Source organism: Macaca thibetana, chromosome 1, assembly GCF_024542745.1.
Source record: "Macaca thibetana thibetana isolate TM-01 chromosome 1, ASM2454274v1, whole genome shotgun sequence".
NCBI lineage: Eukaryota > Metazoa > Chordata > Mammalia > Primates > Cercopithecidae > Macaca > Macaca thibetana.
Genome location: NC_065578.1, coordinates 204,209,340 through 204,236,204, shown reverse-complemented (window position 1 = coordinate 204,236,204; position 26,865 = coordinate 204,209,340). Strand labels below are relative to the sequence as shown.

General features: G+C 42.6%; 1 protein-coding gene and 1 long non-coding RNA gene across 2 annotated transcripts in view; one reads left to right on the top strand and one right to left on the bottom strand.

Moving 5' to 3' along the window:
* NTPCR (nucleoside-triphosphatase, cancer-related) overlaps positions 1-26,865 on the bottom strand; it is an 805,437-nt gene that overhangs the window by 229,417 nt on the left and 549,155 nt on the right. The gene's annotated exons all lie outside the window — the stretch shown is intronic.
* On the top strand, positions 9,586-25,486 carry LOC126942658 (uncharacterized). Its single transcript, XR_007721599.1, has 3 exons — positions 9,586-9,906; positions 22,150-22,357; positions 24,226-25,486. It is a non-coding gene; the product is annotated as an uncharacterized LOC126942658 (long non-coding RNA).

The following is a 26,865-nucleotide window of genomic DNA, read 5'->3' as shown; positions in this document are numbered from 1 at the left end:
ATTGCCAGAGGGCCTCCTTCTGCTCTCTGTAATTGTTAATACTCAGCTTGGAGTTTCTCTGCAACTGCTCTTGTCTTCCTAGTGGGTTCTTTCTTCTGTGCACATGTTGGGCTGTGGTTTTTTTCAGTTTTTGTCAATTTAATCCCATCTGCTTTCTATCTTCCTAATTCATTTTAGGTTCAGGATCTCTCAATGTCACCTCTATTCTTCCTGTGCTGTCACGAATGTAGTCTTAAAAGATGTCCTTTTCCTGTCACTGGAAAGGATTCAGGGTGAATGGAAGTACAGGTGGCAGACCTGTGTGCTCTGACTTACCTACTTTTAGATGAGAAACATTATCTGTAGCAATCTCCTATTTGTTTTAAGAAATAAGTTCTTTTCCACCAGCCAATTTTCTAACTAAAGCTCATCTATTCAAAAATAAAGCTTTAAACAACTTAACCATTATGATGTCAACAGCATTTCAAATATGTTATTCACTTTTCTGGCTTCTTAAATAGAGGATTCTCAACATCAGTAACCACATATTTACACAGGATCATCGTCACAATATGTTTCCCTCTCTGGGTGGTAATGGAGTGAACTTGGTCCTTGAGTTTACCTGGCCACATCCAGCAGCTCCTGTGCTCTTCATTTATGACTGCTAATGCTCCCCTGTGTTCTTGCTGAACTTTCTACTTCTAATTTTCTGTGGAACAGGAAACCACAGGGCTAAGCATATTATAAAAGTACATACTGTAGATAATTGCCACTAACACTGGGGGCTAAAAGAAGAAGAATGTGGCTTGGTGAAGTGTCTTTCTGTAAACTATTTCAGGCACGTGGAGGCTTTTTGCATACTTCTAGACCCTGAGGTTTTATTTAAGTAGATGAATGTTTACTAGGAGTCTGACTCTGACCAAGAGGGATATTTCTGTGCTAATGTTTTGTCATTAAGTAAAAAAAGTATACACATTATATATAAACTAGTATACATAAACAAATTATATATACATATTATATATACATAATATTGTGTGTGTGTATATATATATATTTACACATACAAACACACATAGGTACTTTCACTCACATAGTCATTCGTGTGGGCTTAATGACAGAAAATGTGTCGTTAGGCATTTCCATCTTTGTGCGAACATCAGAATGTACTTACACAAACCTAGATGGTCTAGCCTACTACACACCTAGGCTACATGGCACCCACTATTGCTCTGGGCTACAAATCTGTATGGCATGTTCTGAACTGTACTGTAAGCAATTGTAGCACAATGGTAAGTGTTTGTGTATCTAAACATTTATAAACATAGAAAAGGTGCAGTAATAATACAGCATTAACGATAAAAAAAAAAAAAGATACTTCTTTGGAGGGCACTTACCATGAATGGAGCTTATAGGACTGGACGTTTGCTCTGAGTGAATCAGTGAGTGAATGTGAAGGTATAGGACATTGCTGTACACTCTACTAGACTTTATCAACACTGTATTCTTAGGCTGCACTACATTTACTTAAACATTTTCCTTCTTCAATAATGAATTAACCTTAGTTTGCGGTAACTGTTTTACTTTACAAACTTTTTAATTTTTTTAACTTTTGACTCTTTTCTAAAAAGACAGCTTAAAACACACATTGTACAGATGTTCAAAAACATTTTCTTTCTTTATATCCTTATTATATAAGCTTTTTTCTATTTTAAACATTTTTAATTTTTTTTAATTTTTAAACTTTTTTGTTAAAAACGAAGACACAAACACACACATTAGCCTGGGCTTACCCAGGGTCAGGATCATTAATATCACTGTCTTCCACCTCCACATCTTGTCCCACTGGAAGGTCTTCAGGGACAATAACACACATGGAGCTGTCATCTCCGGTGATAACAATGCCTTCTTCTGGATTCCTCCTGAAGGACCTGCCTGAGGTTTTTACCGTTAACAGTTAAGTTACAGTTACAGTTAACAGTAAACAGTTAACAGTTAAGTAATGTTTACAGTCAACTTTTTTATATAAGTAGAAGTACACTCTAAAATAACAATGAAAAGTATAGCCTAGTAAATACATAAACCAGTAACATAGTTGTTTACTATCATTATTAACTATTATGTATAATAAATAATGATATGAGCTAGAATTTTTTATGATGGCAGCACAGTAGGTTTGTTTACACCAGCATCATCACAAACACATGAGTAACATGTGCTACAACGTAACAATGGCTATGACATCTCTAGGTGATAAGAATTTTTCAGCTCCATTATAATCCCACAAGACCATCATTGTATATGTGACTCATTGTTGATTGAAACATCATTATGCAAACTGTAATCTCAAATGCATGTAATATTCTCATATATACTCTCACACACATATACTTTCTCTTTCAAACAAAAAATAGTTTGGCTCTTGCTGAAGTAATCACCTGCAGAGGAAAAAATAGTATTTTCTGCATATGAATGTAAATCTCAATATAAATCCCCACTTATTTATAAAATGTGAATGAGTGACAGGCACATTAAACAGCCAGAGTTATGTTAGAAACAAGAGCTCACAGTTCCAAGGAAAACGAGCACTCAAATGAAGGATTTCTCAGCAAGGCAAATTTACTTCTACAGAAGGATGCTGCTTGCACTTCCAGCCACTGTGAGAGCACACTGAACAAAGGAGGGAAGGGGCTTTTATCCCCAATGTGGTTAGTCTCTGCTTCTGTGTCCTATCCCCACTGGCTGGAGTAGGACCACACAGGCTAAACTGATCCAACTGGCTACTTTTTAAAATTGAATATGGCTAATTAGGCAGGAAGGCAGTGGCTGTCTGTTATGGTACAAGGCACGTTTGAGCATGTCAGGGTGCGGCAAAGGGGGTAGAGTAGTTTTGGCGGGAGGGGTAGCTTCGGGGGAGGGACAGTTTACAGAATGGGTAGCCAGGAGTAAAGAGGACTCTTTCCAAATAAGGAAGAGATGTGAGTTACAGAGTGGGACTGGCAGGAGAAGTTGTTTACAGAGCAGGTAGCTTAGGAGAAGGGACAGAGAAGTTGATCCCAAGAACAAAGAACAAGGAAGTCAGAAATTAAAACTTTGGAAAGGAACTTACTGTATCTGACAGTTAAAAGCTAATGTTAACAGAAAATTTTGGAGCTGCTTCTAGTGGTGTTTTCATTTCTTTCTGCAAATTAACTTCTTGCAATAAAATCTGAAGAAGGGGCTGGGTGCAGTGGCTCATGCCTGTAATCCCAGCACTTTGGGAGACTGAGGCAGGCAGATCACCTGAGGTCAGGCATTTGAGACCAGCCTGGCCAACATGGCGAAACCCCATCTCTACTAAAAATACAAAAATTAGCTGGGCGTGGTGGCAAAGGCCTATAATCCCAGCTACTCGGAGGCTGAGGCAGGAAAATTGCCTGAGCCCAGGAGGGCAGAGGTTGCAGTGAGCCGAGATCATGCCACTGCACTCCAGCCTGACTGACAGAGCAAGACTCTGTCTCAAAGAAAAAAAAAAAAAAAAAAAACTGCAGAAGAATAGTTCATAATGACCATAGCAGACTGCATGAAAGAATAGTTCCTAATGACCATAGCACATTGCATGTGCATGTCATCCAGACCAAGAACTTCACAGGGGCCCCAGGCAAGTGCAGGTCTTTCCCAGCAAGGGGCCACTTCAGGATACGTTTCCTGCCTCTAGTTTCTCTCTCTTTGAATCCTTCCTGTTTTCCACAGCCAGAATTATGTTAATAAGAGAGCATTTTAATAAGTGTTCATCCCCTTCTAACCCACTTAAGTAGGCAGTGTGGTAAAGTGGAAAAAAGCATTGCTTATGAACCAAATAGACCTTGCTTTGGATTCCAACCCACCACATGTGAATTTCATAAACTTTAAGTTGCTTGACCTCTCTCAACCTATTTTCTCAAGTATAAATTTAGGAAGATAATGCTTGCTGTGATATACTCTACTTTGTAATATCTAAAGAGTATAACGCAGTCTTTTTGGTCTGACATTCAAGGTCTATGCAGTCTGGCACCAATATATCTACCGCTACAACTGACATAAACTCACTACTGCCATGCTACCCCGTGTATAACTTTTATATCTACATTTATGTCCATCTGTCTTAGTTTGTGTGCTGGGCAGAATAATACCCCCGTCCCCCAACCCGCCACAGCCCTCCAGAGAACAAGTCTAATCCCCAGGACCTGTAAATGTTACCTTATTTGAACAAAAGAGTCTTTGCAAATATGGTTAAATTAAGGATTTTAAGATAAGGAGATCATCCAGTATTATCACAGTGGGCCCTGCATGTCCTCACATGTTTCCTTATAAGGTAGAGGGAGATTTGACACACAGACACAGAGAAGAGAACCATGTGATGAAGGCAAAGACTGGAATGAAATGCCAGCAGCCAACACTGCAGTAACTCCATTAGTGGCTACAGTGCTAATTTAGCACTAATGGTTTGTCTCCTTAAAAGGTGGTGCCATACTAGGGCTTGCTGCAGGTCTCTCATTTTCGGCACTGACAGCATCCAGGAAGATCTGGTGAATTGGAACCATGCTGTTGGCCCACGTACCTATTGCATCCATCTTTGCCACTGTAACTACCACGCTAGCTGGAAGAGGCAAGGAGCAGAATCTCCCTAGAGTCTCTGGAGGGAGCGTGGCTCTGCCAACATTTTGCTTTCAGCCCAGACTGACTGCAAACTCTCCAAAACTGTGAAATAACCTATTTCTATTGTTTCAAACCACCCAGGTTGTGTAATTTATTACAGTTGCCCCAGGAAATGAATAAAATTTGGGCTTGCCCGGAAGCTAATTCCAAGACAAGGCTTTGAGTGCAAGTTTTCTATGGGAGGTGACACCAAGAGTCACTGTGACGGCCTGGAGAAGCAAGGGTGAGAAGAAAAGAAAGAGAGCAAAGGGAGCATGAGAGACTGCTGTGCTGTGGGCTAGTGGGCAATCCTGTAGGAGACTGTGTGGACCATGCTTCCAAATCCCCCCACTGAGCAGAGATAGTTGGGGTATTGATCCCTAGTTCCCATTTCTCACTGGTCGAAGGTCATTCCTGGGGACATTAATTCTCCATCACTGCAGGCCTCCCCTGTATGCAAGTGGAGCATACTCTGCAGCCAGAATATGTTCTCAGGCAGAGAGAGGCAAAAAACCATCAGACAGGAAGAAACATGGTGAGGGCCCTGGACTTTGTTGGAGTTCACCATGCAGCCTTTTGATCCACTTGTGCCCCAGAATAATTCCATTCTGTTCTGTCACTGAGTCTGCAATTTGGTGGCCACTTGCAAACCCAAGAAGACTTACAACAGGGAGGTTAGTGGGATGGGCCAATATCCTGATGCTGCAGTTGGATCTGAGGCCATAATTAATACTCGTTGACTCCCTCTTCTCCACCTGTGTTTGATTCTTCTCACTTTTGCTGACTTTTTTGCTGATCTTAGTTGGCGTGTCAGGTGGGACCCAGACTTTGATCCCTGAAGGGTCTGAGCTTCTAAAGACTTCGCCCTGTTGTCAGGCCTGATTGGTACAATTGTTCTTTCATTGTCATCAGCAGCCATGGAAACAACCAGAAGTCCCGAGAGAATCTATCTCTTGAGTTCCAAGTACAGTCATCCCTGGGCCTTTATGCATCAGCCTCTCTGGATTTTCATAACCAACATCAGTGACTTATGCCAGTAGAGTAAATGCTTTCTCTGCTGCTGGTCTGTCAGCATGGAGGCTCAAATTAACCGGGCTACAGTGTAGCTTTAGATTCAGTGGAACCATTGCTGCTTCTCCCGGTGGAAGCATTCCATCCCTGAAGGCCACATCTTCTAATACAATAGACCTTAAAATTTTGGAAATAGATGCACAAAAACTCCAAGTAAGTTCTGGAAGTAGAGATGAGATTACTTCTACTCCTTGATTTCTGGATTGTATATTATTGCTACTGGGGACACAGCATCCTATAATTGCTCTTGGTTCAATGTATACCACATCTTGCCCCAACCACATGGGAAGGCACATCACTGGCATCTTTGCTGAGCCTCTCAGGGACCATTCCAATATCCTGTCAGGCTGACAACCTCTCGGGGTAATACGGCTTTTGATAGGACCGGTGGATCTCACGGCAACATGCCCATCGTCAAACCTCATTCCATGAGTAAGAAGTAAAGTAGAGATTCCTCTTCAAAGACTTTCCTCCCCAACTAATTAGGAATAAATAGTAACTTCTCTTAGAAGCAAAATCTATTCAAAGACCTGTGCTAACATTCTTAGATATCTGCTAGCCGTGATAAAGAAATCAATGTACTTTACGTTCTTAGCTCCCACAATTTAGCCTAAATATTTGCCCTGGAGGCTTATACTGGTCCAAGCAAGCATTAGGTCATAGCCTGTTCCTCTTCCTTATTTGGAGGTGTTTTTACCTTTCTCAGCATTCCACAAGTTACTTCCTCCTTCCTTTGTTCTCCTCTGCCTTTGCCTCCTATAAAAAGTTCTAAGTTGCCAGCCAGTCGGGACAAATACAGAGTGTGAGGTCCCGTTCCAGTGGAATGGAATGGAATGGAATGGAAACCAGACACAGCAGTAAGGTGGACGCGTCAGGTTATAAATGACCCTGTCTCCTTTGTTCCGTGTCCTCTCGTGGCAAAACTGCTGGCAAGTGTACCAGAAAGTAAAGTAAAAATGGCCTTGCTGAGGAAATTAAATTTATGTTCAAGTGCTATTTCTTTATGGCACCGGGGAACAAGCATTTCTAACACATGTAAAGTGGATCCCGCGGTTCATGGTGATTTAATATGAGATCCCATGTTGGAAAATGACTCTTTAAACCTTCAGTTAATGATACTGAGTGAAGCAGTGCAGGCAGGGATGGTGACCCCATACCCAGAATATGTATCAGAATAAAGACAAATTACTGCTCACTTCAGGGTGGAAGATGTCCCATGGAATTAATTTAGCACTAATGGTTTGTCTCCTTAAGAGATGGTGCTAGGGCTTGCTGCCGTACCTAGGGCTTGCTGCAGGGCTCTCATTTTTGGCACTGAGAGCATCTAGGCAGATCTGGCGAATGCGAGCCCATGCTCTTGGCCTATGTATCTGTCACATCCATCTTTGCCACTGTGACTACCATGCTCAGGGACCCCTTATGCAAGTCCTGGGGTGACCAACGAGAGCTGGATGGAGCAAAAACAGTCTCTGCTACACTGACCTTGCCTTCTTTGGTCCAGTTTCCAAATGAGAAGAGCCCTAGCTTTTGGTTTTGTTTTCACTTTTCAGATCCAGTTGTCAACACATAGCCCTATCTTCGTGACCTTTTGTGTTCTTGAGAATCTCCAGCTAACTTACATTTTCTTTCTCTTTTTTTTTTTTTTTTTTTTTTTTTTTTTTGAGACAGTGTCTTGCTGTGTCACCCAGGCTGGAGTGCAGCGGCACAATCTCGGCTCACTGCAACCTCTGCCTCCCGAGTTCAAGCAATCATCCTGCCTCAGCCTCCTAAGTAGCTGGGATTATAGGCGCGTGCCACCACGTCCTGCTAATCTTTGTATTTTTAGTAGAGACGGGGTTTCACCATATTGGCCAGGCTGGTCTCGAACTTCTGACTTTGTGATCTGCCTGCCTCGACCTCCCAAAGTGCTGGGGATTACAGGCGTGAGCTACCACACCCAGCCCTAACAATTTTCACCTGCCCACTTTCAAGGTTTCCCCTTGCTTTATGAATATACTCGAACCTCTCCCATTCCTCCTCAGAAACAGTTCCCTTCGATAGTTAACATCAATTGCTTTCATTAATCTATTCATCAAGGATTTTTAAACAAGTATCATATGTCAGCCATCTTCTAGCTGTTGTGGATACAGTGAATAATAAAACAGATACTGTTTTGATTCTCATGTAGGTTATATTTTAGCAAGAGGATTGGGAGGTGTCATACAATTAACAAGTAAACAAATAGAAGGTAATAAGAACCAGTGCTTAGTGTTGTGAAGGAGGTCAGCAGATAGTGTGGTTAGTAAACTTCTCCAGCACAGTGAAATTTCAGCTGAATCCTGAAGAATTAGAAGGGGCCAATTATACAAAAAGACAGGGGAAAACTTGGCTGACATAGGGAAAAATCAAGGGCAGAAGTTCTGAAGTGAGAGGCCTGAAATATTCCAGGAACTGAAAAGGTACCACACTGAGTGTGTATTCATTGAGGAACTATTTCCAGAGTGCCTCCAGGCACCAGGCTGGAAATACAATTGTGAAGAAAGATGCAGCACCTTCCTTCAAGAAACAGGAAACGCTAGTGGGAGAGGCAGATGAGGGAGGAGTCAACTCTAACGTAGATATAGTTCTACTGAGAGGCTGCGAGGGTGCACAGGAAGAGCTGCATAGGCTCAGCAGAGTCCCAGAGAAGACAGCATCTGTGCTGAGTTCAGAAGGACCAGAGACATTATGAGGCCAACAGGGAAGAGACTGGGCAGGGAAAATAACTTACAAGAAAGCAAGTGTCGGCCGGGCGCGGTGGCTCACACCTACAATCCCAGCACTTTGGGAGGCCGAGGCAGGTGGATCACGAGGCCAGGAATTCAAGACCAGCCTGGCCAAGATGGTGAAACCTCGGCTCTACTAAAAATATATAAATTAGCTGGGCGCAGTGGCAGGCGCCTATAATCCCAGCTACTCGGAGGCTGAGGCAGGATAATCGCTTGAATCCGGGGGGTGGAGGTTGCAGTGAGCTGAGATCAGGCCACTGCACTCCAACCTGGGGGACCGAGTGAGACTCCGCCAAAAAAAAAAGGAAAGAAGAAAAGAGGAGACGGGAGGGGAGAAGGAAGGGTCACAAAAGAGTGTGAAATATGGGGTCACTGCAAGTAGTTGAGTGTGGCTGAAATAGGGCATATGGGCGTAAGGAAAGATCTGAATAAAATGCTGAGCGGTCACAAAGTAGCCCCATGATGGGGGCGCCAAATGCCATGCTAAGGAGATTGAATATCAGACATAGGGTGATGGGAGCACTGAAAAGGCTGAAAGCAGGGCGGTATGTGAGTGGACTTGTGTTTTAATAGGATCACTTAATTGCAGAGAACTGACTGGAAAGGTGCAACCCTGAAAGCAAGATGACCAGGGAATGGGTAGGTACAGTGATCCAGTCAGTGATGAGGTGGCCCCATGTATTAGTCCGTTTTCACGCTGCTGATAAAGACATACCCGAGACTGGGAAGAAAAATAGGTTTAGTGGACTCACAGTTGCATGTGGCTGGGGAGGCCTCACAGTCCTGGTGGAAGGTGAAAGGCACTTCTAACCTGGCTACAGCGAAAGAGAATGAGCTTGTGCAGGGAAATTCCCGTTTTTAAAACTATCAGATCTCGTGAGACTTAGGCACTATCAGGAGAACATCACGGGAAAAAACCGTCCCCATGATTCAATTACTTCCCACCAGGTTCCTCCTACAACACGTGGGAATTGTGGGAGTTACAATTCAAGATGAGATTTGGGTGAGGACACAGCCAAACCGTATCACCCCAGGAGGGTGGAGGTCAGTAATCAGATTCCACAGTTGCTGTGGAAGCAGAATCTATGGAACACAGCAACTCAACAATCAACAGGGCTTTGAAGTGGAAAAGGAGTGGGTGGTGGGGATGTGTGTGGTAGGGTCTGTGGCTTAGGAAGCTGAGTCTCCGTAGTGCCATTCATACAGATGGAATGAGGAAGAAGCAGTTTCATGGGAAAGTAGTAAATTTGATTGAGTAACAAGAGCTTGGGAGATCCAGAAGAGAGCTGGGTTTGCAGCTCAGGAGTCCAGGAGAGAGTCAGACTGAACACATAAGCCCATGGATAGTCATTGAAGCCACAGGAGTGAAGATCACCTGTGGGAAACACAGATGGAAGAGAACGTTCCAGCAATGAAGCATAGTCTATACAATTAATTGCTGCAAAGAGCTCAGGTAAGATAAGGACTGAAAAGTAGCCACTGGGTTTAGTAACAACAATGCCTTTGGTGACATTGGAAGTACAACCTTAAAAGTGGCACAGTAGGCCGGGCGCGGTGGCTCACGCCTGCAATCCCAGCACTTTGGGAGGCCGAGGCAGGCAGATCACGAGGTCAAGAGATTGAGACCATCCTGGCCAACATGGTGAAATCCCGTCTGTATAAAAATACAAAAAATTAGCTGGGCGTGGTGGCAGGCGCCTGGAGTCCCAGCTACTCAGGAGGCTGAAGCAGGAGGATTGCTTGGATCCCGGAGGTGGAGGTTACAGTAAGCCGAGATTGCACCACTGCACTCTAGCCTGGTGACAGAGCGAGACTCCGTCTCAAAAAAAAAAAAAAAAAAAATGTGGAACAGTAGGTGCAAAACTCTTTGTACAGAATGCAAGAAGTAGCCACGAGGCAATGAGGACAGAGTGCAGACAAGGCTCAGAATGCATGATTCTGAAGGCGAGGGGAGAGAGAATGAAGCTGTCTAGTGAGGAAAGTGGAATGATTGAAAAAAAATTCTTTTTAAAGACAGATGTGTCTGGAACACATTTAAATACTGATAAAAATAGACTAGAGCATTGAAAGAAATCGAATGTGGTTATTTTAAATTTGGGAATATAAGAGCTATAAGGTAATATGTTAGCCAGATAGAATTTTTTTCACTTTAGAAAAAATCAGTTTGATTATAATAGGTATGATTTACCATACCTGCTATGTACCAAGGACTGTACTGGGCATTTTGTAACTCCAGTGATTTTATGTTTAAACAGCATTAGGAGGTAGGCATTGCTATAATTGCTATCATTATTTTACGGATGAGAAAATGAAGACGTTATGTGTCTTTCTCAGCCCATAACTAGTAGATTTTCAGTTCAAATTCCAACCTTTCTCCAAATCCATATTCCTTACACAGCACCACCTCTCAGCATATATTTGCTATTTGGTAGCAGAATCCTTGGTGAATGAGCATCGAAAGGCATGTTTTGATCAGGCTGGGAAATGAGGAGAGAATACAAAGATCTGAAAGGATTCTCTGTCTGGAATAAATCTTGGTAAAAGATGCTACGAAAGCTGAACCTAGGACAGGATATGAAGGGCAAAGGGAGACAGGCAGAATGAGAATGTGATGATAGCAGAGGTAGCAAAGCATTGTGTAGGGGAATAAAGTCCAGCAAAGTGGGGTGGAGCAGAAAAGAAGAACCCACGTCCTAGGCCAGCCTACACAGCACTCTTAAACAGGGGAGATCTGGTAATGACTCTATTGATTTTACACATGTGGATAAAGGAAATGCCAGGGATAGGCTACTGACAACCACCTTTCTCTACTATGCTCCTTATGTGCATATCCAACCACTTATTTGAAACCTCTACTCTTGATTTCTCCCTGAACCTGTTCTTCCCCAAGCCTCCTCATTTCAGTAAATTATTCTACCTTCTATCCAGTTGTTCAAGAAGTCATTCTTGACTCCCCATTCCTGCTTATTCCATGTAATCATTATCTGCTGCTGTGTAGCAATATTACTAGAAATGTGGTGGCTTGAAGCATACTTCTGATCTTAGTTTCTGTGGGCAAGAATATAGGCACAGCTTCCTCTGCTTCAGGGTCTCTCACAAGGCTGCAATCAAGGTGTTGCCCAGGCTGCAGTCTCATCTGAGCCTCAAGTGGGGAATTATCTAATTCCTCATAGTTATTGGCAAGATTCAGTTCTTTGTGGGTTACTGGACTGAAGGCCTGAGGCCCTTACTGGCTATTGGCCAGACATCATTCATTGCCATAAGGGCCTCTCCACACAGAAACTTGCTTCATCAATGCCAGCAAGGGTGACAGCTAATAAACAGTCTGCTATCAAAACAGACGTTTAGATCTTATGTACTGCATTCACAGAAGTGCCATGCAATCGCTGTTTCTATATTCTGTTGGTTAGAAACAAGTCATAGGCTCACCCCATATTCAAAAACAGGAGACTTCACAAGGGCATGAATATCAGGAGGTGAGGATAAACAGAGGTCATCCTAATATCTGCCCACCACATCCCATCACCCAGTTCATTGCTAAGTCTTGTGAATGCTACTCCCAAAATGCCCCTTGCATTTGTCCACATGCCTCCATTGCCAGTGCCACCATCACCAGTTCAGGGACCATCTCTCACTGGACAATTCTTTGGTCTCCTTGGTTTCATTCTTTCCTCTCTGAAGTCTATTCTACACACTTAGATTATATAATTTCTCTTCCATACTTTAAAAATCCTCCAAAAAGTTCCCACTGATGACAAAATAAAATTGAAACTCCAACAAGACCCTACATTTCCTGGCCTGCTGACCTCTGACTTAATCTGATTTCGTATTCCACAACTCAGTACACTCAGACATGCAGGCTGCTTGTGGTTCTCCAACTCCCTGAGTTTATTCCCAGTTTTCAGAATTTATGCTTCATGTTTCTCTGCCTGAAATGTTCTTTCCCCAGGTCTTTTGCAAAGCTGTCCCTCCCTTGTGATTCAGCCACAGCCCAAGTGACATATCCTTGGAGATGTTTGCCCTGCTGTATTAGTCTGTTTTCACACTGCTATAAAGAATGCTACCCAAGACTGGGAAATTTATAAAGGAAAGAGGTTTAATTGACTCAAAAGTTCCACATGGCTTGGGAGGCCTCAGGAAACTTACAATCCTGGCAGAAGGGGAAGCAGGCATGTCTTACATGGTAGCAGGCAAGGGGAGAGTGAGCAAAGGAGGAGCTTGCCAAGCACTTATAAAACCATCAGATCTTGTGAGAACTCACTCACTATCATGAGAATAGCATGGGGGAAACTCCTTCTATGATCCAATCACCTCCTACCAGGTTCCTCCCTGAACACCTGGGGATTGCAATTTAAGATGAGATTTGGGTGGGGACACGAAGCCAAACCATATCACCTGCCCAAAGAGAAAGGGAGGAACCAGGATGATTTCCAGGCAATCACCCAAGCTATCTCTATCACACTGCCTCTTTTAATTTTATTAGAGCCTTTATCACTCACCGTCATTTTCTTGTTTACTAATTAACTGTATTTTCTTTTATTCAAGTTTAAGATCTGTGAGAACGAAATCCCCGACTTTCTTATTTTCCACTATATATTCCCATCATCTAGAGTCAGACTTCAAATATAACAGGCACTGGGTAAACATTGCTGAATGAATGAATGAATGGTCAATTAATTAATGAATCAAATTACTCATTCTGGGCTATCTTTAGATGTCTGCACAACATTAATAATTTTAAAATTAGGCTGGGAATGGTGGCTCACTCCTGTAATTCCAGCACTTTGGGAGGCTGAAGGTGAGAGGATCACTTGAGGTCAGGAGTTCAAGAACAGCCTGAGCAGCATAGCGAGACTCCATCTCTATGAAACAAAAACAACAAAATAGCCAGATGGCCAGATGTGGTGGCACACTCTCATAGCCACAGCTACTTGGGAGGCTGAGGTGGGAAGATCACTTGAGCCCAGGAGTTCAAGGTTGCAGTGAGCTATGATCACACTACTGCACTCCAGCCTGGGGGACAGAATGAGACCCTGTCTCTAAATAGATTAAAAACAAATTTAAAAAACTGAGGTCCTTTTGTATGCCCTTATTTTATTGCCACTGAGATCCAGCCTTAGAAAGTTTCCTTCACCATTTTTTAGGAAGATTTTATAGCCCCTTCATTGATCACCATTTACTTCCCATGCACCCCAAGATGTATTTTATAGCACAAAATTAACAAAATGCTTTCCTGGAACAAAAACGCCACCACAGAAGGCATTTTGTCAAGGTCTTCAGGGAGCCAAATTAACCCAGTGGACCTAAAAGAGAGCATCTCCATCATGCCTGCAGGGACTGACAGAGAAGATAATCTCAGTATTCCTTGGCCACAGCTGTTCTGTGGGCATCATTGGTGGTTTCTACTATGATGGCTCTTTCACAGGTATGAACGTTTCTGTAGGAAAATAAAGGGTTGCACCAAATGAAAATAAAAGCAACTCCCTGAGAAATAATGCCATGTGGGAGATGTAGTAGAGTCCAAGAAAATTAAAAACATTCCAAGTTGCTGTTTTGATTTGTTCTATTTCTCGTTCTGATGAGGCCAAATGATTGATGTCTGTTAGACACTCCTTTGTGTTTCAGAGCTGATGTCGTACCCATTCAGAATTTAAAAAGAAAAGCTAATCATGATTATGGCCTCATGGTGTATATCAGTCTGCTGAAGGATTTTTCTGAAGTGAAGACATGTTTTTTGGCAGCTCTTGTTTGCGGGAAAGAGCCACCTGCTCTAATTCTTCAGCTAGTGGGAAGGTTTGGCACTATCCTCTGTTGCTGTTTAAACCAGTACTCACAAGGGAATAATAGGAATATGAAACAAACAAAAGAAACAAACAAGGAGAAACATCTCTTCTACTGGTGTAGCCATAACGGTCTACTCAGAAAAATAAAGCCCAGGCCAGGCGCGGTGGCTCATGCCTGTCGTCCCAGCACTTTGGGAGGCCGAGGCGGGTGGATCATGAGGTCAGGAGATCGAGACCATCCTGGCTAACATGGTGAAACCCCATCTCTACTGAAAATACAAGAAATTAGCCGGGCGTGGTGGTGGGTGCCTGTAGTCCCAGCTACTTGGGAGGCTGAGCAGGAGAATGGTGTGAAGCTGGGAGGTGGAGCTTGCAGTGAGTAGAGATCGTGCCACTGCCCTCCGGCCTGGGCAACAAAGACTCCATATCAAAAAAAAGAAAAAAAAGAAAAAGAAAAAGAAAGCGCAGATTAAAGAATTCAATGGTAAGAATTCAATTAGGGGAACTAGTTGGGAAGGTGCTGGAAGAGCTGAAATAGCCAAGGGGCAATGAAAGACATCAGGTCTTGGCATCTCAGAGGAGATTCAGTTAAGTGTCTTGCCCCAAACAACCTGATGCATCAGAGCGGCGACAGTGGCAAACTGCGGCCACACAGGAAGGCGGTGTCATGGGCCAAATTGTATCCCCTCAAAAAGGTATGTTGAAATTAGGTCATCACAAATGTAATTAGTTAAGTTAAAATTAGGTCAGACTGGAATAGTGGGCCCCTAATCTAATAGGACTAGTGTGCTTATAAAAAGAGAAGAGACACAGAGACAGACATAGGGACAAGATGGCCTTCTGATGACAGAGACAGACGAGAATAACACAGCTGCAAACCAGGGAATGCCAGGGATTGTGGCCACCACCAGAAGCTTGCAAAAGGTGAGGACAGATTCTCAGAGGGAGCACGGCCCTGCTGACACCCTGATTTTGAACTTTCAGCCTCCAGAGCTGTGAGACAATACATCTCTGTTGTTTTAAAATATGCAGTGTGTAGTACATTGTTAGAGCAGCCCTGAGAAACTAATACGAAGAGTGTATTCAGAATCCAAGGCCAGGACCACCTGGAGAGGTGGATTTATGAGGCATCCGGGGAAGAGGCTGGGGTCATGGAGGGAGGGCCTAGCTGGCAGGATCTGGGACTGCAGAGAAGACTCAGTCATTGCTGGAGAAGCCACCGAAGCAGGTGAGTGTCGGGGAGGGAGGGAGAAATACTCTGGCCTCTCTATTCCTCCCATCCTCCCAGCTCCTGCCAGTGCCTCTCTGTTTCTGAATCTAGTTAGAAACCAGTTGGCACAAGAGTCTGCAAAATTGTTGTTTTCGGGGGCAGGGTGAGGAATAAATTTGAGTAAAAACAGACAATGCCTGTCACTCAAAGAAGGGGCTCTCACGTTAGGCTGGCATGTGCACTGGATGTTCTGTTCTCTGCAGCCAAGTCGGGAAATACAGGATGTCGATTACTGCATATACCCTAACAGTAGGATTGTAGGATTGTTGAGGTTGTTTGAAATGAAAAAGATCCTAAACACAAAGGCAAAGTATTACAAGCCACTGTGGTTTCATTATTAAAGGCAGTTGTCCAATGATCTGGAGTCAAGAAAACTGCCACAAATTGGATTTTTGACAATTTGGATGTTTGGATTTTGGACAAAAATGGTTCACTGTTTCTATCATATTATTAAAAAGAATTGAAACAATGGTGTTGGGTATTGTTACGAAGAAACGGAGAAAATTTAGGGCTGAAGACCTACAAAATTTGTTTTTTAAATAGAGAGAAACCACTCCTTCAACCACAAAAATCTGCCAAAATCAAGAAGGAAGTGAATACATGCTAGAGTGATATTTATTTCATGACCCTATATGACTCCCCTGGACCTAACATTCCACAGTAAAAATTAAATCAGTGTATATGCAGCGGTCATTTGCAAAAGGATTGGAAAAACTTGTGGGTTTAAACAAATGAAGAGACTTAAAATAAAAATCCGCACCATTCTTTAAAGGAAGCAGCATTTGGTAATGAATTTGAGATAAAGTTTTCTTTCATATAAAACAAAATAATATATGTGCATATATTTTATAAGATATTTTAATATTTACAGATAATATTTTAAAATTTGTGATAAAAGAAGGCACACACATTTATTTGCCAGGACAAAACTCTTCTTGGAACACATTTATGAAAGTAGTCCTTGCATAGGTGACATAGGCATTGTCTTTAACCAATATCTTGTTCTGACTGCTAATCTTTTTTTTAAAAAAAGAGCACCACGACCAATCATTCATCAAAAATAACAGTCAGCAAAGGACTGAGGTAATGTGATTGCTGCTTTCCAAAGTTTCAAATTAGCATAGAAATAGAAGGTGAGCTATCATGCCACTAAATAATTAATGTGGCCACAGCAAACACAGGAGCTCCCAAGGAGGCCTTTGACCTGTGTGGGATGATAGTACATTCATGGTCATTACACCTAACGTATAACTTTTTGACGTTGCTGATTGAAGTGAAGGTTATAAGTTATAAATGTGATATTCTGCTGGAAAAGGTTGAGGTTTTTAAACAGATCCATCAGTGTCATGTTCAAACCACAACAAACATGAAATGATAAACAAAATCGAAACCCACAGCAAGACCTCCAAAGAACCTGCATGCTCACATTGCAAGCAATGCTCATTGCAGCACACTGCAGCTGGGCGTGGGCCTGGGACACAGCAGGATGCAAAAACTCCTCTGTAGGGTGATATAAATCCCTCCACATCGATATCGCTTAGTTGTAAAATAAGGGAAGGGAGAAAAAGACAATCCAAACTGGCAGTGGCACTCAGGAATGGAGTGTCAGAAATAGATTCTTGAGCGGAACCTTCAAATACATCATGAATCAAAGAGGAGAAGAAAAAAGAAATGTGGGTTGCAAATACAAAATTAGCATAAACCAAGAGAACAGACTTTATGTAGAGTGAGGAAGATAAGTATTTCTCTTGAATGGCCATAAAAGTGTCCCCTGGGAGTGCCATGGACACTTTCTTACCATGCCCCTGGCAGTTTCATACTAGGGAGCATGTTTTCATAGTAGGTGGGCATAGTGCCTTGTCCAAAACAACCTAATACATCAGAGTAGAGCTAAGATGGGCCTTCTCAGTCCCTGAGTTTAAGGACTTTGATCACTTAATCGAGTCATGCTGCAGCTCTCAAAGATGACTTGGCTTCCTGCAGGTCCAAAGCACATTACCAGCTTAGTAAGTAATGATACTAAAATGCAAGACAGCTATATGTGCAGTGTCTGTCCCCTGCAGAGTCCCCGTATGACCATAGTAAGTTTCTATTGCTGAGAGATGGAAAGGAGAAATTTTACACAAAAATCAGGATGGGCAGAGCACTGCCCATGTACATTACTTAAGAAAAAAAACCAAACTATTCCTGGTATTTAATATCCAAATGACTTACTACTTGTTTGTCCCCTGAGAAAATATTTTAGTGAAAGCTACATAAATGCTATTCTGGTGATTCTTATATAAAACACCGAATCCCAGTTACCATCTCTTAAAGAACACAAATGTGGAGGCACTTCACCTGGGTGGCAGGCTCACCATTTAACCAAGAGCCCTTGGCCGGGCGTGGTAGCTCACACCTGTAATCCCAGCACTTTGGGAAGCCAAGGCGGAATCACCAAAGGTCAGGCTAGTACACCTTGTTTACAATTCCCAAAGGGCATAGAGCAAACATTGCTCTATACTAAAGGCAAAATAATGAAATCTGATGACAAAACACCATCATAAAATAAAGGTAACATTAACCATTTATTAGGTTCCAGGTGAACTAAAATTTGAGCGAAGGGGTGAATTTACTCTGGGGGTTGGTGGAAGACAAGAATGTTTATAGACTGTTTAGAAGGGAATCTAGTAGTAAATGGTCACTCATTTTTCTGTGTACGTCAGGGAGTTTCATGAGAAAAATCTCCACTAGTGCATTGATATTCTCCCACAGCTGTGGCCAGTAAGTGTGTCATAGTTACTGATGCCAATTTGACAAGAAAGCTGAAGTGAGTCCCAGTGTGGGAGTCTCACCTTCTTAGCAGGCTCCGTCATCTCCACTGTGTAATCTGACCAACTTCAATGTACTTTTTCCCGCTATAAACACAAAAGTGTTTCCTCTCATCTCTATACTCCTCTAAGAATGTTACCCTTATAATGCTAAGAAAATCTTGGTAGTTATTTGAAACAGAACAATGTAAACAAAAACAATTCTTTTTCAGAATTTAAAAATATGTAGCCACTTAACCCCACAAGGGTTACAATATTTCAGGTGATTTAAAATACAGTAACTTGACTGACTGTCCCGAGTGGGATATATCCTAATGGTAAAAAGACACTCTAGAGAAATTTATTTTTATTTTTATATTTTTTTGAAATGGAGTCTCATTCTGTCGCCAGGCTGGAGTGCAGTGGTGCAATCTCAGCTCACTGCAACCTCCGCCTCCCAGGTTCAAGCGATTCTCCTGCCTCAGCCTCCCGAGTAGCTGGGACTATGGACGTGCCACCACACCCAGCTGATTTTTGTATTTTTAGTAGAGACTGGGCTTCACCATCTTGGCCAGGATGGTCTTGATCTTTTGATCTCAGGTGATCAGCCTGCCTCAGCCTCCCAAAGTGCTGGGATTATAGACGAGAGCCACCACACCCCATCCCACTCCAGAGAAATTGTAAACTGTATTCAATATTTATATTGAATGATTTGGGCATCATTTTTCTGAAACTAAGTCATGTAAGGTAAAAACAAGTAATTATGTTAACTTTGCCAGAACCAAGAATTTCAGGGTAAGTAATTAGAGTCACAAATATAAAATCAAAGAGTAAAATTTCTCTGACTTCTATTTCAGTTGGCTATGTCACTATGCCCATATTCTTTTCCTTTAAAAGTGCATATTTTATATTGCCTTGTCCACTAAAAGGGGCAAAGAAATATGGAGCAAGTGTCTTACATGTGTCCGTGTGAAGAGACTACACAACAGGCTTTGTGTGAGCAACATGGCTGTTTATTTCACCCGGGTGCAGGCGGGCTGAGTCCGAAAAGAGAGCAAAGTGTGGTGGATCATCATTAGTTCTTACAGGTTTTGGGATAGGCGGTGGAGTTAAGAGCAATGTTTTGGGGGTAGGGGGTGGATCTCACAAAGTACATTCTCAAGGGTGGGGAGAATTACAAAGAACCTTCTTAAGGGTGGGGGAGATTAAAGAACCTTCTTAAAGGGAGAGATACAAAGTTTGATCAGTTAGGGTGGGGCAGAAACAAATCACAATGGTGGAATGTCATCAGTTAAGGCTATTTTCATTTCTGTGGGTCTTCAGTTGCTTCAGGCCATCTGGATGTATATGTGCAGGTCACTGGGGATATGATGGCTTAGCTTGGGCTCTGAGGCCTGACAGCAAAGATCATGCCTAGTACTCAGTCTGTGATCTCGCAACATTGTTTCACACATAAAGTCTTTTTGGAGAAATGACTGTTTCAGATCTGGTTCAGGAAACAGACAAGATGAGCTAGAGCATCTTATTATACCAGAAAATAAAAGAAATCTTTTAAAGATCTCTAGGGTCATGTCAACAGGGTTTAGAAACGAAATTAAAGAGACACCCTCACTCACTAAAGATGGGACAGTTGGGTTCTCAAAAAGGATAATAACTGCCAAGAATTTTTAGGCATCTAATATTGTATCATTCATGGGTTCAAAATGATACTGAAAAAAAGAGCCACCATTGGTCTTTGGTCACATTTAGCAGATGTTAGGGAACTAACTATTCTAAAAACGAGAAAACGGTCAAGCATTTATTGTGCTTTTCCTTTACAAACTATGCTTAGGGATTATCATATAGCTCATGAAGAAAAGTCTTTCTTTATGGCAGCACTCCAGCTACTAAATGAAGAAGGATTAATGTAATGACATCATTTCAGAACTCCTAGTAAAATAATGGATGTAGGCAGTGATCATCAATGACTGCTAAAACTGTTAGATGAGAAACTGATGGGGAAGTTTAAAATGATGGAAAGACTAACAAGATTTGACCCAGCAATCAATCTCAACATCCCATAAAGGGAGATAATCAGACATTATGTGCCTCCTGATGAAAGTACACAACCATGAGTCATTCCTGCCAAAAAACTGAAATTTAATCTGATAAATCTTCCAGATTGAACTGCCAGCTTTTAAGAAAACAGAGTATGTTAAATAACACCATGAAGATGCAATTAGTAAAATTCGTAGGAAAAATGACCTGGTTTCTTTAATCTCTTCAACAAACACATTGAAAAGAAAAATATAGAGAGGGAAATCTACAGATTAAAAGAAACAAGAGGGGCTGGCGTGGTGGCTTAAGCCTGTAATCCCAGCACTTTGGGAGGCTGAAGTGGACGGATCCCTTGAGCCCAGGGGTTTGAGACCAACCTGGGCAACATGGCAAAACCCGGTTTCTACAAAAAAATACAAAAATCAGCCAGGCATGGTGGCATGCATCTGTGGTCCCAGCTACTTGGGGGCCTGACGCAGGAGGATTGCTTGATCCCAGAAGATCTAGGCTGCAGTGAGTCAAGATCACACCACTGCACTCCAGTCTGGGTAACAAAGTGACACCCTGTCTTAAAAAAATTTTTAAAAGAAAAAAAACTTAAGAGTTATATCAACCAAACGCAATGTGTATCTATTGATCCTCATTCAAATAAAGCAACTGCTGTAAAATACTTTGAGATACTCTTAGAAATTTGAATACACTGAATATTTTATGATATTAAGAAAGTATTAATAATTTAATGTGTGATATTTATGTTTTGATTATGTTTTAAAAGAGCCCTTGGCCGGGCATGGTGGCTCACACCTGTAATCCCATTACTTTGGGAGGCAGAAGCGGGAATCACTTAATGTCAGGAATTTGAGACCAGCCTGGCCAACATAGTGAAACCCTGCCTCTACTAAAAACACAAAAATTAGCTGGGCGTGGTGGCGCACCTGTAGTCCAAGCTACTCAGGAGGCTGAGGCAGGAGAATTGCTTGAACCTGGGAGGCAGAGGTTGCTATGAGCTGAGACTGTGTCACTGCACTCCAGCCTGGGTGACAAAGTGAGACTCTGTTTCAAATAGTAATAATAGTAATAAGCCCATAACTTGCAGAAATACATAGTAAAATATTTTCTAATGACATGATGTGTCAAGTATTTGCTCAAAAAGAACCCAGTTTGGGAGGGAAACAAACATTGGAGGAGGTATTTGTGCAACAATATCAACCATAAGTTAATAATTATTGAACTAAGTGACAAATACATGATAGTTTATCATAGTATTCTCTACTTTTGTATGTGCTTAATAATTTTATAGCAAAGACTGGAAAATACAAAAGCTCTAAAAACCAACGTTATCCATATGCTTACATTACCAAAAGTTAAAATTACATACACATTGTTCTGTTCATGTTTCTGTCCCATTGTCTAAAGATCATTTTATTTATTCTAAATATCTAGAATATTTAGGAGAAAATCTGATAACATCTCCTTGGCCTCTTTAATGATTAAAAGTAGAATTGAGGTCTCAGTGGACCTAGTGCAGCCATATATTGGACCCTAAAGGAAAAGATAAGTTGGTGCTGCCTTCAATTTGTGAACATAGCTCTTTAAATAAGTGGTAGCTTAAAATAACCTGCCTTTGGGGATCATACTCAGTGCATATAAAATGATGGAACAACAATCCTTAAGCTGCTAGAGCTGGAGTGGGAAGGGGTATCATAGCATAATATAGCAAGTGACATGACGTCAGTGACTTCCACTGTGTGGTACAGGAGAGAGAATTTGTAGGTCTTCTCAAGGTGAAGGATGCTCTTTTTCTGCTCTCCTTACAGAACAGAGTGATCTGTGAGATCTTCCCGCTACTCCCATGTCGGGAGAGAGAGAGAGAATGAAGACCCATTGCTGTAGAGGAACAAACTGAACGTGTTGAAGGTCCTGCAAGGCCAGTGTGGCTGGAACGCAGACACAACGCCAGGAGGAACAGGAGATGGCACTGAAAAGAGAGGCAGGAGTCAGATCTCAAGGGAACTGTCACTGCAGGTAAGAGGTTTGGACTTTATCCCACATGACATAAGAAGGCATTGTTATGCTGGCAAGGGCAGTGGCTAGATTTGCCTTTTTAAAAGTTCACTCTGGCTGCCTGAAGTAAAAAGGATCAGAGAAGGGACAAGCATGGAATCATGTCAGAAATGTAATCCTCTCACCAGGCACAATGGTTACCCTGTGGAGGTGGTGGAAATGGAGAGAAGTAGGCAGATATGAGATATAATTTGGAGGTAGGATAAACAGGACTTGTTTTTTGGTTGTTTCTTTTGTTTTTGTTTTTGTTTTTGAAACGGAGTCTCACTCTGTCACCAGGCTGGAATGCAGTGGCACCATCTCGGCTCACTGCAACCTCTGCCTCCTGGGTTCAAGCGATTCTCCCGCCTCAGCCTCCTGAGTAGCTGGGACTACAGGCACATGCCCCCGTGCTCAGTTAATTTTTGTATTTTAGTAGAGACGGTTTCACCCTCTTGGTCAGGATGGTCTCAATCTCATGACCTTGTGATCTGCCCACCTCGGCCTCTCAAAGTGCTGGGATTACAGGCGTGAGCCACCACGCCCAACCAGGACTTGTTGATGTATTGGTTAGGGAGGATTACAGAGAGAAATTTCAATAGTAACTCCCAGAATTTTTCATATTATCAACCAGAAGAAGAGATGCATTTATAACTAAATGAAGACCACAAGAAAAGAGGCATATTTGTGACCAGAGATCAAGAATAAAGTTTTGAGCATATTAAGTTTGAGATGCTGATTAATCTTTCCAGGGGACATCCCAGTGATGATAAACAGAAGTTAGAATGCACATCTGGAGTAAAGAAATATCATCAGGCATTTAGGCCGGGCATGGTGGCTCACACCTGTAATCCCCGCACTTTGGGAGCCCGAGGTGGGCGGATCACATGAGGTCAGGAGTTCAAGACCAGCTTGGCCAACATGGCCAAATGCCAACTCTACTAAAAATACAATTAGCCGGGAGTGGTGACCCATGCCTGTAATGCCAGCTCCTCGGGAGACTGAGGTAGGAGAATTACTGGAACCCTGTTGTGGTGAGCCGAGGTCGTGCTATTGCACTGCAGTGTGGGCAATAGAGCAAGACTCCATCTCAAGAAATGTTGGGGGGGTGGTGGGCAGGGGAAAGAAACATCATCAGGCATTTGCACAAGGTGGAAAGGTGATAGCCTCTAATGTTGATCAAAGCAGGAAGTATTAAAAGACTGGGTGGGGTCATAGGGAGAGAGGCAACTGAAGTTAGAAGCCCCCGGAACTGATAAGACCCACCATGTTGACAGTCTTAGGCTGTGGCCCTCCAAATCCCGTCCGTATACTAGCACATAGAATGCTTCTCTAGTGAGTTCTGTTGTTCCCCAGACATGGAACACCTTCTCAGCTTTCTGAGGAAGCTTTCCTAGGATGAAGTGATTCTTCTGCCATCCTGTAAGTATTATTCTGAGCTTTGAAGACAGGGCTGACCCAGGGGAAGCCCAGGATTGGGACACAGTTGACTAAGATCTTAGGATAGTGTCCAGGGATCAGATACATTTTTTTGTCTTTCTTAAGGAAGCCTCTTATCAAGGTAATTATTGTGAAAAGTAGGAAATGATTTGTGGTACTGCCCAGTAAGCCTTAAATATTGCTGGAAATCATGAATCATATCAAGGTAGGGGCGTGCCATGCCCTCTTTAGAAGTGCAAGTGCCTTCTTCAGCAGGCAGAGATTTTACCCAGAAATTTTACTCTGACACTCTCAAATAAATATTTTTTAGGTTTGGGTTTGGAGTTAAAGCTGCAAACATCATCAGAGTCTCATGGGATGCCAGAATGAGAAAAGGAGTCCAAGTAAACATCTGTTTTTAATCTTTTCAGTGTTGCAGACCTCTTTGAATACACCATGAGCACTGTGGATTCTCGCCTCTGGAAAATAAAAATCACATACAGAAAAATTCAGACAACTTTTTAAGGAGTTTGAAGAATCCCTGCTAGTCATGGACCCATTTGGGGTTGATGGGTTCCTGACCATGACTCCTTGGATTCGGAAGTCATATAAGATGCAGTTTAACAAACATTGGAAAACAAACGAGCATTCTGAGAGCAAACAGCATCTTCTATATATCATCTTCTAGAATATCTCAGATCTGGATGAGGTCACAGGAATGTCCATTCATAGGGAGCTCTTCCTGGAGCTCAGAGATCATTGAGAGAGGGTAATCATCATGGATGTGTACAAGTGAAGGTAGTTTGAAAAGAAACAAAGTTATCCTTTTTTTCCTTTACTAAAAATCTTAAGGTCCCCATTAGCAGGAAGGAAGGAAGAGGACAGGTGAGCTCCCTGGTATTGATGTATTTAGAGAACCTAGGCATCAGCCATGCATACAGAGGACACTCATTTGGCTGGAATTCGGGCATTGACTTTAATTAAATTCCTTTGCTCCCAATAAGACCTCTCTTAATCTGAAAACAATTTGTCATAAGTGATGTATCTGCCAAGACCTCACGGCAAAGGGGCAGGGGTACCTAGGAAATGTTGCTGGCAAAGTCCAGAGTGACTCTAAAGGGACAGTGGCTTCCTTTGGATGGTCATGTGCTGGACATAGCAATCAGAAGGACAGTCGTGAACACCCAGGAGTGAACCAAGATGCAAAGTTCAAGTCCGAGGGAAGAAGGGTGCAGTGTGGAAGAAGGGAAGGCAGATGCTGCAGCCTACAAGCAAGGTGGGAGCCATTAAGAGCCCCAAGCTGGCCGAGCACTGTGGCACACGCCTGTAATCCTAATCCCAGCACTTTGGGAAGCCAAGGTGGATGGATCACCTGAGGTCGGAAGTTTGAGACCAGCTTGGCCAACATGGAGAAACTCTGTCTCTACTAAAAATACAAAAGTAGCCGGGATGCTGAGGCAGAAGAATTGCTTGAACCCAGGAGGAGGAGGTTGCAGTGAACCAAGATCGTGCCATTGCACTCCAGCCTAGGCAACAAGAGCGAAACTCCATCTCAAAAAAAAAAAAAAAAAAAGAAAAAAGAAAAAAAAAAAGCCATCACAGTCTTTATTCCAATTGACATTCTAGGTAAACCTGCGTACAACTTTTTCTGTGTATTTTCCAACAAAGGTTCATTTTATAAAGGCTCAAGTTATTTACAAATACTGTGCATATTCTTGCTGTTCCTCAGTTCTTTAAGAACCATACAAACATATTGCTTGGATTTTCACCAGCCAATATGAATGTGCTCACCTTCCACTGGGTGAGACCACGGAGGCACAACATGCAGCTCAGGGTAAGTTTTACTGAACTTTAATTAATTTTTCGAGATGGAGTCTTGCTGTTTCGCCCAGGTTGGAGTGCAGGGGTGTGATCTCGGCTCACTCCATCTCCTGGGTTGAAGTGATTCTCCAAACTCAGCCTCCCGAGTAGCTGGGATTACTGGCATGTGCCATAACACCCAGCTAATTTTTGTGTTTTTAGTAGAGACTGGGTTTCACCATGTTGGGCAGGCTGACCTCGAACTCCTGACCTCAGGTAATCTGCCTGCCTCGGCCTCCCAAAGTGTTGGGATTACAGGGGTGAGCCACCACGCCTGGCCCAAGAGCTGGTTAATTTAAAAAATAGTTTATAAGTTCTTTAATATATGAGAAAATGGAAACTCAGCCCCAAGGGGAAACAGAATTCTAAGTTTAACTTCCTTAGGCAGGTCCAGTTTTGTGTGGTTTCTGTGGTATGGGTGAGTAGTTATCACACAATTTGATCTCATCAGTCAAACTGATGCAGGAAGACTTTTGTTCACTGTGTTTTATTAATGAAATGAATCCAGAGCTGCTTTTTTGTGCTAAACACTTTAGAGTAAAGACATAATGAAGACAGCCCTTCCTCCTCTTGCCTGAGGGAAGTTAGGAAGACATTCCTTGAGGAATCCATTTAGGGCTTTGGAGACAGGAAAGGTAGCAGGATATGGTAAGAGCGAAAGCATCAGCTCCAATAGGCAATGTCTGGGGTTGTTGAAACTGATGGAAAAAAAGGTTTCCTATACAAAAACCAAGCATTGTTTTATTTTAATGCTCAACCGAGACCCCTTGCTGAGAAAACCAGCCACGTGTGTGATTCTTGAGGAAGGTAGTTCCTCTGAGCCCTGTGTTCGCCAGAGGCCTGGAGGAGTAGGTGTGAAGTAGAGGGTGCTGCCAGCACAAATGCTTTGTCATTTAGAACTGTCCAGGGAGCAGTTACAAAACACACACCTGCAAATTACAAGAGGATGGCAGGGGCTCACATGTGCAGCAAGACATGAAGTGACATCCGTCCTCGGTGTTCCTTTTCTTGGAATGCTCCCATGTAGAACCCTATGTCTCTTTGAACGAGCCTCTTTCTGAAGTGCCTCGGGACCTCTGTCTCCAAGCCCCTACCCTAGGTACTTGCCCCCTCACCCCCACCCCAGTACTGATGACTCATCTTAGTAACTGGAGATATTGAAAGACAAGACCAACTGAGCATTTGGGTGGGAGAGAACATGACTTACATGC